Below are 16,945 nucleotides of genomic sequence, written 5' to 3'. Positions count from 1 at the left end.
GTTTTTATGCATAAAAAATTTGCCACACAGAATAAAGAAATTAATAACATATTCAGTCGAATGGCTCTCATGGGTAGAACAGCAGATTACATTTTTCATTGTGAATACATTCATTTCCTTCAGGAAAAAAAGAAGAAGTGCTGATTAAGGTCATGCCAAAAAGCTTGAATAGATTCGCATTCATGAAACACGTGTGAAATAGTTTCATCTTTCCCACAGAAATTATCTTATTAAATCACATAGAATAGTGAATAACCAACAAAAACAAGAAAAAATCTATTCCTGAAACATTACGACAATCTTTTGACGTAATAACACCTGACGCTTATTATTTCATTTTTTTCTCATCTCCCTTTCTTCTTCTTCTTCTTCTTCTTCTTCTTCTTCTTCTTCTTCTTCTTCTTCTTCTTCTTCTGTTCTTATACATCTTACTCATGTGTTGTATTTATGTTATCTGCGTACACACTTTCCAGCGTAGTGATGTTTTATCTTACTTTTGTATGCAATGGTAGGATTCACATTTGTTTTGTATTGTCACTTATATATAAGTCAATAAAGTTTGTTAAAAGAAAAAAGTATTGTCCCCTCTTCGTTTAAAAACATTATACACGCAACGCTTCACTTTCAAAATTTACAAACGTGCCCAATACTTGCATATTTCATAATAGAGAAAAGGGAACTGTAATTCATCCCCCTGAAGGTCGGTGGTCCGTGTGATTTATCTGTTCAGTATTCTCATTTTGAATTAATAACAGAAAATTAGAACATTGGATCCAATATTTCAAAGTTTAAATTACTTGCTCCTCAAATAAATGCAGTAATTCGAACTGGGACTCATATTTAACCTTTATCTAACCAGGAGGATCCCGTTGAGATTTTTATTCATTTTTATTTTGACTTGACAGGGTTCGGGATAGACTCGGTCGAGAAGATTTGGAGCAGACACACACAAGGCAAACAGTGACCAGCTTTTCCTGGCCGTGGACTCCAGGAGGGGGGATTATGGAGTCCTTGGGCAGGAGGTCACCGTATAGCATTTTAAACTAGTAATTTTGCATTACAGTATGTCAATGTCAAGCAACACACAAGGTCACAGGAAAAAAATAACTTACTGGAACACCAGCCATTGTCCACAATGTGGACGTGATTTCCCTATATTGATAGTTTTTCAAATATTCAGTGTAATTAGTGCAACATCAAGGGAAAACGGCACTGCACAACTGTGAAGTGTCCCTCAGAAGCACTATTTGGGGAAAAAAACGATGTTAGAGGTGTTATTGGAAACACAAAGAGGGAGGCCTATTTCTGCAAGAGCATAATGTATGTTTTAACAAATGACAAAACCTTGCATGTCTTTGGGCAGCTTCTTTTACAGCGTTGAAGCAAGCATGCGTTTCCAATCTGCAACAGAGACACAAAAGTAAGTAACTTGGGCCTTCATTTGAAACCCGATACAACTGGCATCAATGCTTTGGTATACCTATTGGACTCCATGCATCGAGGAAGGTCCAAGCTCCTCCTGTGTCAGGCAAACATTCCCATCATTCACGATGATCTCTGCTCCAGGTCTATTGGTGTGTAGTACTTAGTTGAGCTGCAAATAATAGAGAGCAAAACATACTTCAAACCAATAGAAAATATACAAAAGAAACAGTAAAATCAGTTTATCAGTTTATGATGTTTTAGGTAAAATATATACTATATACTAAGACGAACCTTTGACTAATTGACACTAGATGTGAACTGTATGTAACTGTTCCGACTTGCATACAAATTCGACATAAGAACAGACTCAGAAACGGAACTCGTTTGTAACCCGGGGGACCACCTGTATAAAATGAATAAAGGCGAAGAAGGGCTGCTCTGCTGATTGACTATCATTCATAAAACATCCATCCATCCATCCAGTATCCAAACCGCTTATCCTGCTCTCAGGGTCGCTGGGATGCTGGAGCCTAACCCAGCAGTCACTGGGCAGCAGGCGGGGAGACACCCCGGACAGGCCGCCAGACCATCACAGCCCCCCCCCCCACACACACACACACACACACAACCCTAGGGACAATTTAGTACGGCTGATCACCTGACCTACATGTTTTTGGACTGTGGGAGGAACCAGAGCACCCGGAGGAAACCCACGCAGTCACAGGGAGATCATGCAAACTCCACACAGAGGACGACCTGGGACGACCCCCAAGGTTGGACTACCCCGGGGCTCGAACCCAGGACCTTCTTGCTGCCCTGGGTTCGATCAATCAATGCTTTCTATACAACAACAACAAAAACTAAGAAAACAACGGTAAGAAAACACAGCTCAGCCATGGGGAATGTTTTATTGCAGCCACTGAGGTGATTTCCAGCTGTGACTGAGATTAATCCTCTTGAAATTGTATTTTTATAGCAGAGTTTTAACACTGGAGACTATGGCACTTCTGCGTGGCAGCGAGGTGAATAAAGTGAATTATTTTTGGCTCATCCTGTTCTCCTCCAGTCCTCCTGTGCTGAGATCAGCACTGAATGATCTGCTGGCTTGCAAAATATGATCAACTTCTCGTTCAATTTCAAGACCCATTCCCGAATACATGTTTTGGTTTTGACACTATTGCATGCGCATGGTTGACTCAGATCTGGGCAGCGTTGGTCAAGCGAGCAAGACAATGAAGAAGATTGATGAAGAGAGCGAGCGGCGATAGCGAGAACAAAGTTTTTCGAAGGTTTTTAAATCACAGCAACTACAAGAGGTTTTCATCATACACTCAAAACTGCACAAAAAATGTAGGCTGATACGCCCAGTACTTTGCGAGATTAGCCGCAGACAGATACACACACACACACACACACACACACACACACACACACACACACACACACACACACACTCACATACACGTATAAATATTACAATTAATTTGATATACAATAATGAATCAGTCTGAAATGAAAGTGAATTGGCTGTACTTAATTGTCCCTAGGTGTGTGTGTGTGTGTGTGTGTGTGTGTGTGTGTGTGTGTGTGTGTGTGTGTGTGTGTGTGTGTGTGTGTACTCATTTTTCCAACCCAATGGGGCCCTAATTGCCCTTTTAGGATAGAAAAACCAGAAACCACCTACCTGGTGGGGGCATTTTATGGGGCCCCACAAAGAAAAGTTTCTATTTTAGGGTTAGGTCTTGATTTTAGGATTAAGGTTAGAATTAGGGTTAGCATAAGGGTTAAGGTGTGTGTGGGGGGGTTGTTGTTTTACCTTGTATGGTTTTAACAACAGGAAATTGGCACTCGATCATGAGAGGTGGTTAGAGAAGCATGCATTCAGCCACAGCCATGTACAGGCTGCATCCACCTGGTCTGAGCACAAATGCAGAGAGCCAAAATGGGAAACCATCGACTGCATTCTGGTAGGTAAAACAGCTTGAAAAGAACCGACATTAGGTCAAGAGCACTGGTGGTGTTGTTCGGTTTCTTTGTGTGAACGTGTTAAGTCTCTTTGGAACAACAGAAACCTTAAAGCCTGAAAACTACACCAATGCTGATGACACTCCTGTGGGGCCTTTCTTGCAATTGTTTGAATGTACCTTAGAGAAGGATGACAAGACTTGTCACAAGATGACAATGATGACTCGACATCCTCTTCTGAAGGAAGAGTAGGTCAAGAGTGTGCTGGAGGTGAAGACAGTGCCAGACAGAGTGTGATGAGTATGAAGCTGGAAATCGAAGGTGTATCGATGAATGTTATTAGTGCATATGCCCTGCAAGGTGGGTCTGAGATGGAAGAGAAAGAAGAATTCTGGAGTGAGTTGGATGAAGTGGTGGAGAGGGTACCCAAGGAGGAGAGAGTGGTGATTGGAGCGGACTTCAATGGACATGTTGGTGAAGGGAACAGAGGTGATGAGGTGGTGATGGGTAGATAAGGTGTCAAGGAGAGGAATGTGGAAGGACAGATGGTGGTGGATTTTGTGAAAAGGATGGAAATGGCTGTAGTGAATACATATTTCAAGAAGAGGGAGGAACACAGGGTGACATATAAGAGTGGAGGAAAGTGCACACAGTTTAACTATATCTTATGTAGGAGGCACGATCTGAAAGGGATTGGAGACTGCAAGGTGGTGACAGGGGAGAACGTAGCTAGGCAACATCAGATGGTGGTCTGTAGGATGGCTTTAGAGAGCAAGAAGAGGAAGAGAGCGAAGGCAGAGCCAAGGATCACATGGTGCAAGTTGAAGAAGGAAGACTGTTGTGTGGAGTTCAGGGAGGAGGTGAAACGGGCACTGGGTGGTAGTGAATAGTTGCTGGATGGTTGGGCAACCACTGCAGAAATAGTGAGGGAGACAGCTGGGAATAAGGACAGAGGAAGGAAGACAATAAGACCTGGTGGTGGAATGAGGAAGTACAGCAAAGTATACAGAGGAAGAGGTTTATAAAGAAGAAGTGGGATAGTCAGAGAGATGAAGAAAGTAGACAAGAGTACAAGGAAATGCTGCGTAAGGTGAAGGGAGCGGTGGCAAAGGCAAAGGAAAAGGCGTATGGTGAGTTGTATGAGAGGTTAGACACCAAGGAAGGAGAAAAGGACTTGTACCGATTGGCTAGACAGAGGGCCCGAGCTGGGAAGGATGTGCAGTAGGTTACAGTGATGAAGGATAGAGATGGAAATGTGCTGACAAATGAGGAGAGTGTGTTGAGAAGGTGGAAGAAGTACTTTGAGGGGCTGATGAATGAAGAAAATTAGAGCGGCAGAACGTTGGATGATGTGGGGATAGTGAATCAGGAAGTTCAGTGGATTAACAAGGAGGAAGTGAGGGCAGCTATGAAGAGGATGAAGAGTGGAAAGATGGTTGGTTCAGATGACATACCTGTGGAGGCATGGAGGTGTTTAGGAGAGATGGCAGTGGAGTTTTTAACGAGATTGTTTAACACAACCTTGGAAAGTGAGAGGATGCCTGAGGAGTGGAGAAGAATCATACTGGTACCGATTTTCAAGAATAAGGGTGATATGCAGAGCTGTAGTAACTACAGAGGTATAAAGTTGATCAGCCACAGCATGAAGATATGGGAAAGAGTAATAGAAGCTAGGTTAAGAGGAGAGGTGACGATTAACGAGCAGCCGTATGGTTTCATGCCAGGAAAGAGCACCACAGACGTGATGTTTGCTTTGAGAATGTTGATGGAGAAGTACAGAGAAGGTCAGAAGGAGTTACATTGTGTCTTTGTGGATTTACAGAAAGCATATGACAGGCGGCTGAGAGAGGAGGTGTGGTATTGTATGGGGAAGTCGGGAGTAACAGAGAAGTATGTAGGAGTGGTGCAGGATATGTATGAGGGCAGTGTGAAAGTGGTGAGGTGTACAGTTGAAATGACAGATGGGTTAAAAGTGGAGGTGGGATTACATCAAGGATTGGCTCTGAGCCCTTTCTTGTTTGCAATGGTGATGGACAGGTTGACGGACAAGATCAGGCAGGAGTGTCCGTGGACTATGACGTTTGCGGATGACATCGTTATCTGTAGCAAGAGTAGGGTGCAGGTTAAGGAGAGCCTGGAGAGGTGGAGGTATGCACAGTAGAGAAGATGAATGAAAGTCAGTAGGAGCAAGACAGAATACCTATGCGTGAGAGGGAGGACAGTGGAATGGTGAGGATGCAAGGAGTAGAGGTGATGAACGCATATGAGTTTAAATACTTGGGGTCGACTGTCCAAAGTAACGGGGAGTGCAGAAGAGAGGTGAAGAAGAGAGTTCAGGCAGGGTGGAGTGGGTGGAGAAGAGTGTCAGGAGTGATTTGCGACAGAAGGGCACCAGCAAGAGTTAAAGGGAAGGTTTACAAGATGGTTGTGAGACCAGCCATGTTATATGGTTTTTAGACAGTAGCACTGATGAAAAGACAGGAGGTGGAGCTGGAGGGGGCAGAGTTGAAGATGCTAAGATTTTCATTGGGAGTGACGAAGAAGGACAGGATTAGGAACAAGTATATTAGAGGGACAGCTCAGGTTGGACGGTTTGGAGACAAAGCAAGAGAGGCAAGATTGAAATGGCTTTGACATGGTATATTGGGAGAAGGATGCTGAATATGGAGCTGACAGGAAAGAGGGAAAGAGGAAGACCAAAGGTTTATGGATGTGTTGAGAGAGGACATGCAGGTGTCTCGTGTGACAGAGGAAGATGCACAGGGCAGGAAGAGATGGAAATGATGATCCGCGCTGGTGACCTCTAACGGGAGCAGCCAAAAGTAGTAGTAAAAGTAGTAGTAGTAGTAGTAGCAGTAGTAGTAGTAGTAGTAGTAGTAGAGAAGGATGACAAGCTAGCTGATATTCCTAAGGATATACTTAAAATGCCAAGTACACCTCTAAGGTTATTGAAAATGAGATAACTGAAACACTGGCAAACATGATTCTTGGAGAGGTCAGGAAAAGATATGCAAACATTGACTCTGCAGGGTTTGCATGAAACGTGATGGGACTAGAGACAGGTGTAATGTTGAGAATTTGTCCATAATTATTCAGTTTGTATGTAATTCCTTGCCAGAAGAGCATCTAATTGGGTTGCTTGACTTGCATCAACTTGATGCTGAGTACATGTCCACTGAAATATTGAAAAATCTTTCTGATGCTGGCTATATAGTGCTGACAACATAGTTAGCCAGTGTCATGATGGTGCATCGGTGATCAGTGGAGTACAAGGTGGTGTGCAAGCATTGCTTCAAAAGAAGCTTGCTAGATATAGTCCATTTACTAATTGTTATAACCACCAGTTACACTTATTGGTTATGCATGCCATGCAGGGTGAGCCATCGGCCAAAAGGTTTTTCGACTTCTCTAGTTCCCTGTGTAACTTCTTCTGTCACCACTATGTGCCGAAGAAGTATGACACTTCTTGTCTCAAAAGGCTGCTTGAAATTCATTGGACAAGCCATTATGATGTGACAAGTCACACTGTTGAGAATGAAGACCGTCTTCTCACTATCATGTCAGAGATCTCAGAGGCTGATGATGTCACAGTTGATTTGTGCACTTAAACATCAGGCCTGTTAATTCAAATTAAAAGGCATAATTTCTTTGAAATAGGCAAACTTCTAGTGCGGGTGATCGGTGTCTTGAAACCAGCGAATGCAATTCTACAGTCTCAGTCGGTGGGTAGGTGCACTGCTTGTGAAGTTGTTGATGCATCACTGGAGTCCTTAAAAGACATCCGTAAAGATGATTGCTGGACAGAGCTTTCTCAGGCACCTGCTGGGGATGATTCACATCCTCCAAAGAGAAGGAGAACATTGAGTATGCACTTTGGTGAACGTGTTGTGCTCTCAACTGTGGTTCATACAGATTCTGATGATCCCACCATCACCCGTCAGTCTCTGAAAAGATCCCTGCTCAACATCCTTGAGACGGCCATTTCAGAACTTGAAAACAGATTTTCCAAGTAGAAAGTAGACCTGATGACAGCCATATCAAGTCTTGTACCCAAATCTTGTGCATTTCTAGATTCCACCTTGTTGCACCCTCTGTGTGTGATTGTTGGCACTGCAACAGACGACGTGAGTGAAAAACTAAAATCTTGTTGCAAAACCGTTGTTGGTCAAGAAATAGCAAAATTAAACAGACCTGTCTACTGTATGAAAACACCTGCAAGAGTATAAAGAAGCTTTTCCTGTGTTGTATAAATTGTATGCAACAGCCCTGGCAATTGGTGTGTCTTCAGCGTCATGTGAGAGTTCCTTCTCCACACTGTCACGAGTCCTAAACCCCTATCACCACACCATGTTACATGAAAGAAAGAGGAATCTGGTGATCTTGGCCCATGAGAAATCAATAACAAATACCCTTAGACATTGATGAATTTGTTAGAATTTTGCCAAGTCAAACAGGAGACTGATGTTGTACATAGACAGGAGACTGATATTATACATACTACATATATAGGAGACTGATGTGATAGATAGATAGATAGATAGATAGATAGATAGATAGATAGATAGATAGATAGATAGATAGATAGATAGATAGATAGATAGATAGATAGATAGATAGATAGATAGATAGATAGATAGATAGATAGATAGATAGATAGATAGATAGATAGATAGATAGATAGATAGATAGATAGATAGATAGATAGATAGATAGATAGATAGATAGATAGATAGATAGATAGATAGATAGATAGATAGATAGATAGATAGATAGATAGATAGATAGATAGATAGATAGATAGATAGATAGATAGGTAGGAGACTGATCTTGTAGATAGCAGACCAATGTTGGAGATAGATAGGTGACTGATATTTTAGATAGATAGTGCAGATAGATAGGACACTGATTTTATAGATAGGTAGGAGACTGGTGTTAAAGATATTTAGGAGACTGGTGTTATATATAGATAGGAGATTGGAGACTGATTTTGTAGATAGATGGGAGATTGATGTTGTAGACTTAAAAAAAAGAATAAAGGACTGGTTGTTAAAATCCCTAGTGTTTGCACTGCAACAGTTTCGGTGGGAATTAAACTGGAGATGTCTGCCAAGGTGACATTGCCACCACCAGGACACATCATCAGTTGTGTACCTCAGCATCACAGGGTGTTTCGGCCTTTTATCACAAGACACCCTCCGCTGAGGCAGGCCCACCACAGGTTGATCGGTCCTGGGTGTGTGACCTGTGGTTAGCTGTTCACCCTGGCAGCCCAGGCGGCGTCTCTCCTTTTGATCCAGATCCAGTGGCTAGTCCTCTCAGCAGTGTTGGCTAGCTGGTTGATCACTCTCCTGTGGGCCTGCCCCCTGACTCCTAGTTCCCTCAGGAGTTTTGCTGTGGAGCTGGCAACCAAGCCCCTACAACCCACCTCCACAGGGCGCACCTTCACCTTCCAGCCTCTGTCCTCTGCTTCGGTTGCTAGGTTGGCGAACCGCAGCTTCTTACGCTTGTACGCTTCATCGACGGCATCCTCCCAGGGGACTGTGAGCTCAATGATGTAAGCGAGCTGGAAAGAATTGGATCAGAGGACGAGGTCTGGTTGCAAGGTGGTTGTTGCGATCTCTGTCGGGATGATGAGCTTTTGGCCTAAGTCCACTCGCATTTCCCAATCCCTGGCTGAGTTTAGTGAGCCTAAGTTGGGAAGTGAAGGATTGGCCTTCAGTTTATCCCCCTCCCGAACAAAAGCTGGAAAAAGCCGGGGCCCTTCCTGGTTGTTGAAGGGTTGGGCATTGATGGAAACCTTCTTGCGATCGAGTTCAGCTGCCAAGCACCTGAGCACTTGATTGTGTCGCCAGGTGTATCTGCCTTGGGTAAGGCTGGTCTTGTAGCCAACCAAGATGTGCTTGAGAGTTGCTGGGGCTGTACATAGGGAACAAGATGGATTCTCTCCAAACCAGAGATTTAGATTTATGGGAGAGGGCAGGACATCATATGTGGCTTTGATGATGAAACTCAGCCTGTTTGATTCCATGCTCCAGAGCTCACTCCATGTGAGTTTCCTCTTTTAAATAGATAGGAGACTGATGTTGTAGAAGATTGATGTAAGAGATAGATAGGAGAATAGAGAATGATGTAGATCAGGGGGGGTCAAACATATGGCCCAGGGGCCAGAACCGGCCCATCAAAGGGTCCAGTCCGGCCCTCTGGATGACTGCAAAGTGTGAAAATTGCAGAGAAGTCATTAATTCCAATTTTTCATTAAAATTCACTATTCCTAATTTGTCCACTGGGAATCATACTGTCCTAATAAGACTAGACTGCATGTTCTCCCCATGTCTACGTGGGTTTCCTCTGAGTGCTCCGGTTTCCCCCCACAGTCCAAAGACATGCAGGTCAGGTGAATCAGCTGTACTAAGTTCTCCCTAGGTGTGAATGTGTCGGCCCTGTGATGGACTGGCGGCCTGACCAGGGTGTCTCCCCATCTGCCACCCAGTGACTGCTGGGACAGACTCCAGCATCCCCGTGACCCTAATTAGGATAAGCGGCTTGGATAATGGATGGATGGATGATAAGCAACGGGCTTTTGCCAACATCGGCCTGACAAGAGATTCTACCGGATAGGATTTCGGATCTTGCTGGACATTTGGACAGCCAAATTAAGCACAAAGTTAAGTCATTTGTTGCATTTTTGATTGCAGTTGAGGAGAGCATGGACATTACAGATATTGCTCAACTGGACGTATTTATTTGTGGTGTTGATGAGACTTTTGACTGTCACTGAGGAGTTCCTTGAGTTGGTGTCGATGACAGATATCACAACGGCGAATGACATTTTCAGCTCTCTCACTGGAGTGCTGGACAGGGTCGGGGTGGATTGGGCCTGTACTGTCAGCCTATCTACAGATGGCGCACTGTCAAAGATCATGAAAAAGTCAGACGCTGTGACAAAATTCAGAGAGAAAGTACAGGCCGCAAATGGGGGCATAGTTTTTGGACTTTTCACTGTATTTTGCACCAGGAAGCATTGTGTTGCAAGTCGTCAAGAATGAATCACGTCATGGGAGTGGTTGTCTAAACTGTCCTTTTATCCCAGCCAGAGGTCTGAATCATCGTCAGTTTGAAAGCCTTCTTACTGACAGACATTACCCATAGCCTGCCTTACCACACCAAAGTAAGGTGGTTAAGCCGAAGAGTCGTACTGATGCATTCCTTCGATTTACAAGAGAAAATTGGACAATTTATGGCGCAAAAGGGAAAACCAGTGGCGAAATTATAGGATGCAGAATGGCAGCAGGACCATGCATTTATGGTGGATATTACAGACCACTTGAATAATCTGAGCAAAATGATGCATGGCCACAACAAAGTTTTCACACAGTCTTATAACAGCATGTGCACTTTCCAGTTGAAACTGACTTTGTGGGAGACACAGCTGACAAATCGTGACCCTGCTCATTTTCCCCATCTGAGAAATGTGCATACCACTGGAACTGATGCTGACGGGAATCAGTACAAAAACAAGATTACAGGATTGCTATGGGAGTTTCAGCAATGGTTTCAGTTCTTTGGTGAACTTGAGACAGAATTCAGTTTTTCGCTTACCAGTCACAGTCAAGGATTCTGATCTGCCCGTGGACATCCAACTTGAGATAATTGACTTGCAATGTGATTCAGATTTTAAGGACAATTTTGCCTTGGTGGGCTTGGGCACATTTTATCAGTAGCTCTTACCGGGGTACCCCAAATTGACAGCTCTGGCTGCAAAAGTTTTGGGCATATTTGGGATTACTTACATTTGTGAACAAGCTTTTTTGAGCATCAATAAAACAAATCTGTGTTCCAGACGTACACAGAAGCACGTAAAGTTCTGAATTAAAGTTCTGAATTAAAGTTCTGATATTGGCAACTGCTCAGGATTTGACACCTGGTGTTGATGCACTTGTGAAGGCTAAGAGGTGCCAGGTTTCAGGAGCAAGTTAAACAGTGAGTAGCCTACTTCATGTAAATTTTAATGCACATCTTTTTGATGGTGGGAGGAAACCGGAGCAAACCCGCGCAGAAAACATGCAAACTCCACACAGAAAGGACCTGGGGTTCGAACCCAGGACCTTCTTGCTGGGAGGTGACAGTGCTAACCACTGGGCCACCGTAGTAGATAGATACTATAGATAGATAGGAGACTGATATTGTAGATGGATAGTGTAGATAGATAGGAGACTGGTGTACCTAGATAGGAGACGATGGTGGAGATAGATAGGAGACTGATATTATAGATCAGTCATTCCCAGAGACCGGGTCTTGCAACCCACAGGTCGGTCACAGGAGATTTTATTTGGTTTGCCAGATAAATTTTGCAGAAATTCTAGTCTTGTATTTAAGATTTATATCTGCAGTAGACCTTTGAGCCACATGAGGGAACTTGTTGGTATTTCTACCAGACTCATGGTTTCTGCCAGAAATAGACTGAACGCTGCATCTGATATGCGCGTTGTGCTCTCCTCTTGTACACCGGACTGGAATGCAATAATAAAAGCAAGCAGGCCCACCTATCACATTAGTAAGATGTAAGAAAAATTAAGGTGCACAACTGGATATTTGGAATAGGCCTAAAAAGACTACATTCACCATAAGCGCTTTGGGTGTCTTGAAAAGCGCTATCCAATTTAATAATGATGATGATAATGATGATGATGATGATTATTAGTATTAGCACACAAAATGCCTAAGGAGTTTTGAAGTGGGATAGGCCTGATGTGGATACAAATTGATTGTTGGCTGTTTGATAAGAATAGCTGCACTTAAACACAAGCCTATTTGTTCTGATAGCAGACACGAGCATTTCCGAACACTTCCAACAAGAAGCATGTTTTTGATAATACTGAGTGTCCGTATTGTTCTGAAAACTGTACTTATGACATTGACTCTAACATGAAAGGCCCGCGTACATTCTGTTTTGTTTTTTTGACTGATTAGAGGAAAAAAAATGGAAGCTTGTTAACTCACCCTAAATGCACTTATTTTGTCTCATTTATAAAGTATCTAAAATGTGCATATTGTTTTAATGATGAGAGGAAATAAAAACAATGAGATAGCCTGTTAACTGTCTAAATGTATTTGGTTTCATTTATAATTTATTATGTGTTTAATGTGCGTATACGTTTTCAATACCACATGCATAAAACAAGGTTTTTGATTTATTAAATAATGTATTTATTTAAAATGGCTGGTTTACCTATTGAAGATAATGTAAGGCCATGTGGAAGCGGCAGTAAAAACGGTCATGAACATTCATTTATGCATGAATTCACTCTTAGGTGGGTCACCAGAGAAAAAGTTTGGGAAACACTGTACACAGACAGACAGACAGATAGATAGATAGATAGATAGATAGATAGATAGATAGATAGATAGATAGATAGATAGATAGATAGATAGATAGATAGATAGATAGATAGATAGATAGATAGATAGATAGATAGATAGATAGATAGATAGATAGATAGATAGATAGATATATAGATAGATAGATAACTGATATACCTTTGTTTTACTAGTCTGCGTGTCTAACCTCTGGGCTACCTACCGCCCAAGTTTAGCTACAGTGTCAAAGATAAATCTGGGATTATGTGCATTAATATTGATGAAGCGAGAGAGAGATATGCTGCTTTTGAAGCAGATAAAGCATGCTTGTATGTTTTACACTTATTTACAATTTTATCGATATGCACTTTCCAAGTGAGCCAAGTATAAAACTACATACCTAAAAATTTGAATGAGCCCATCGTTTTCAGCACCTTTCCATATAAATACAGTTTGGCCTCTTTTCCAATTTCCTTCTTTATAAAAAAAAGTGTATTTGTTTTCTCGGAAGAACATTTTGATCCCCATTTCAAAAACCACTAACACACACTTTTGTTTCTTGCAAGTGTTTCACAACATACTCAACATTCCTACCTCTTTTCCACAGTTCCCAAACATCTGCAAAAAAGCTCTCCCTATACTTTACTCAATATTACCATACATATCATCAATCATTATTGAAAACAAAAAAGGACTTACTATAACACTTCCTTGTGGTGTTCTATGATCCACCAAACAGCTTGCTGGAAAAGTTCTTCCCATTCTTACGTCTATACAGCGTACATACAAAAATTATTTCACCCATCTGAACATTTTACCGGATATTCCTAATGTTTTCATTTCAATTAATAACCTTTCTTTCCACGATGAATCACAGGTTTTCTCCACACCAAAAAAAATAAAAAATAAAAATACTGCTACCACTTCCTACTTATTCACTTGTGCCTTCCTCACCTCTGTTTCTTTCTATCTACTACTATCTACTCTACTAAATCTACTATTGGATCCATTGTTCCCCTTTCTTTTCTAAATCACCTTTGATGTTTTGACCTAAAAATCTTTACTTCCAAATAAAATGTTAGTCTTTCTGTGATCATGCGTTCCATAATTTTACACATGTTGGATGTCAATGCTATTGGTCTATAGTTAAATGGATTGGTGGGATCTTTACCTGGTTTCCTGATGGGTACTATTACTGCTTGTTTCTAACTTCATGGTAATCTTCCCTCCTGCCACACCTTGCTATATAAATGTAATAGGACCTTGTAATGCTACATCAGACAGATGATTCAACACTTTCCCAGGAGCAGTTGGTCTTGATTTACACATAGATCGTATCATTTCCTCTAGTGTGAAGACAGCATTAATTGCATATCCCTCTCTTCACATCAATTCTTTATTTCCTTCACTTGTTTTTTGTCTTCCACTTATCTCATCTTCTGACATATTTCCAGAACTATGAACCTCAACCAATGCTTTGGCCAACATATCGACTTCCTCTTCCTCTTCACTAGCCAGCACACCCCCTTTCCAATACTGAGTACCACCACTCCCGTCTTACTCCCCCCATTCTCTTTATCATTCCCCAAACTTGATTAATGGGGGTGCTTCTCCCTATGGAGTCACAAAATAATCGCAACTACTTCCTTTTAGGTTCTTTAATAGTCTTTCAAACCACTGCCTGCATTCTTTTATACTGTATGAAATGTTTGAAACTGTGAGTTTTTATACCTTTAAAGCCTCATTACACTTCTTTATTACCTCACTACACTCAACATTCCACCACAGAACTAACTTCTGCCTTTTCATACCAGCTTTGCTTATAATTGTCCCCATTTATAGCCCATTATATGTCAGCCCCCATTATATCATCTCTTACATTTTCATTAAATATTTCTATATCCTGTCCTCTATCTATATTTTTTTCAAAATTCACCCATCTCCCTAAAATTCACCCCACCGAGCCATTCCTAATATCCACTTGTCTGATGTGTCTTGTAATCACACCCTGCTTCCACTGTACATAAAATGGGATAATGATGACTTGCAACAGTTGAATGACTCATTACCTCCTACAAACAAATACCTGCCAAGGACTGTCATGCTATATTGTCAAGTCTATACTTGACACATTGTCTGTACTACAATCAATCCTTGTGAAATTCTCGTCATTTAAACATACAATTCCCAAGGAGTCCATCATATCCTCCACTATTGAACCATTCCTATCAATTATATTCCCTCCCCAAAGAGTACTATGGGCATTAAAATCACCACACCAAATGATCCTTCTATCTAGCACTTTTATTGCCTCTTATGCTTTCAATTCCAGCCTCTGACACAGAGTATAGAAATTCACAATAACCAAACTTCTGTCTCTTAACTTCAGCAACTACTTATTCCAGATCTTTCCCTTTTTCTATTATTCTATACAACAGACCTTGCATAACCAACGTAGCACATCCTTCCCCATTCCACTCTTCTCTATCCCTTCTTATACACACATATATCCTTGACTCATCTCATCATCAACCATTTCTCCAGGGTCGGGTAGCGGTGGCAGCAAGCTAAGCAGGGCACTCCAGACATCCCTCTCCCTAGCAACGCCCTCCAGCTCCTCCTGGGGGATCCCAAGGCATTCGCAGGCCAGATTGGACATGTAGTCTCTCCAGCAGGTTCTGGGTCTACCCTGGGGTCTCCTCCCAGTTGGACATGCCTGGAAAACCTCCAAAGGAAGGTGCCCAGGAAGCATCCTAATCAGATGCCCGAACCACCTCAATTGGCTCCTTTCGACGCGAAAGAGCAGCGGCTTTACTTTGAGCTAAAGGCCGTGTCTGCGGGTGGGAAGCCGGATGTGGATAAGAGTGGGGTAATTGCCTAAGTACAATTGGGGAGAAAAATTGGGGGGTTGAATGCCATTGATTTTGACATTATGAATGGTATGATTAAACTGAAGTGGCTAAAAGCTTTTGTCATGGATGAGTCTGTGTTTTGGCATGCCATTCCTAATGCAATCTTTAAAAAGTTGGGAGGGATTATTGCTTTTCTTTTGAACTGTGATTTTGAACTGTCCAAGATACCGTTGCGTTTATCCGCCTTTCATAAACAAGTTTTGCAGCATTGGAAACTGTTGTTTAAACACAACTTTACCCCCCGATGCAGTTCCAATTTGGAATAATAGATGATGTGTCCTGTTTAAGGGAAAATCTGTGTTTTTGGAAGAGTAGTGGAAGAAGGGTATTTGGTCCATTACACACATCATGGATGACTGAGGCAATTTATTGAATTATAATGAGTTGTGTTTGAAATATAGTTTATCCTCCTCTGAAAAGGTCTATGACATGGTAATAGGTGTGATCCCTATACAACTCAAGATGATGGTCTCACGGTGTCTTATTTACTCCTCTGTCAGCCCCACACTTCGCCCCTTAATGACTGAAAACTTAAAATTTGTCGACAGAACCTGCAATCATATCTTTATCAGAAATTATCTGTTGAAGATATGTTATCCTGACCCTTTATGAAGGAATTATATTATTAATTAGACATGTACTCAGATTTGAATGCCCATAAAATTAGAAAAAGATACATTTCATTCCCTATCCCCCCAAAGCCAAAGAGGTTCACTTCAAGATAATTAATGATATTTACCCCTCCAGTGAATTTATAAGTTTAAAATTTAATGTAGTATGTAATTTCTGCCAATTCTGCAAGACAGACATAGAAACAACGGATCATTTATTTGTCCACTGTAACATTACTTATAAGTTCTGGTATAATTTGTATGTATGGATGAAGTCGAGCATTGGTGCTTTACCGCCATTTCTACTAGTAAGTGTCAAATTTGGATTGTTTATGGAGGATAGAATATAGCATTCTTGTTTAATAATGTCATTATTTTGGCAAAGATATTTCATACACAAATGTAAATATTGCAAAACGCATGCCTGTTTAGCAGCCTTTAAAACCGAATTAGTAACTTTGTCTCAATCTCTAAAATGTATGAAAAACAGAAATGCCCCAAAATTATTCTTTGTATTTGAACAATTTAATGTAATTTAACCCCTAGAGTATTGCATTGTCCTATTTTATTTTTTATCTCTTTTTAATTTTAATTTAATTTTTCTGTTTTTGTTCTCATTGTCTTTGACATGTTTGATGTACTGTTCTTAGCCTACTCTGTTGTTTTAGAGTATAC

Source organism: Lampris incognitus, chromosome 11, assembly GCF_029633865.1.
Source record: "Lampris incognitus isolate fLamInc1 chromosome 11, fLamInc1.hap2, whole genome shotgun sequence".
Taxonomy (NCBI): Eukaryota; Metazoa; Chordata; class Actinopteri; order Lampriformes; family Lampridae; genus Lampris; species Lampris incognitus.
This window is presented reverse-complemented; position numbering follows the sequence as displayed.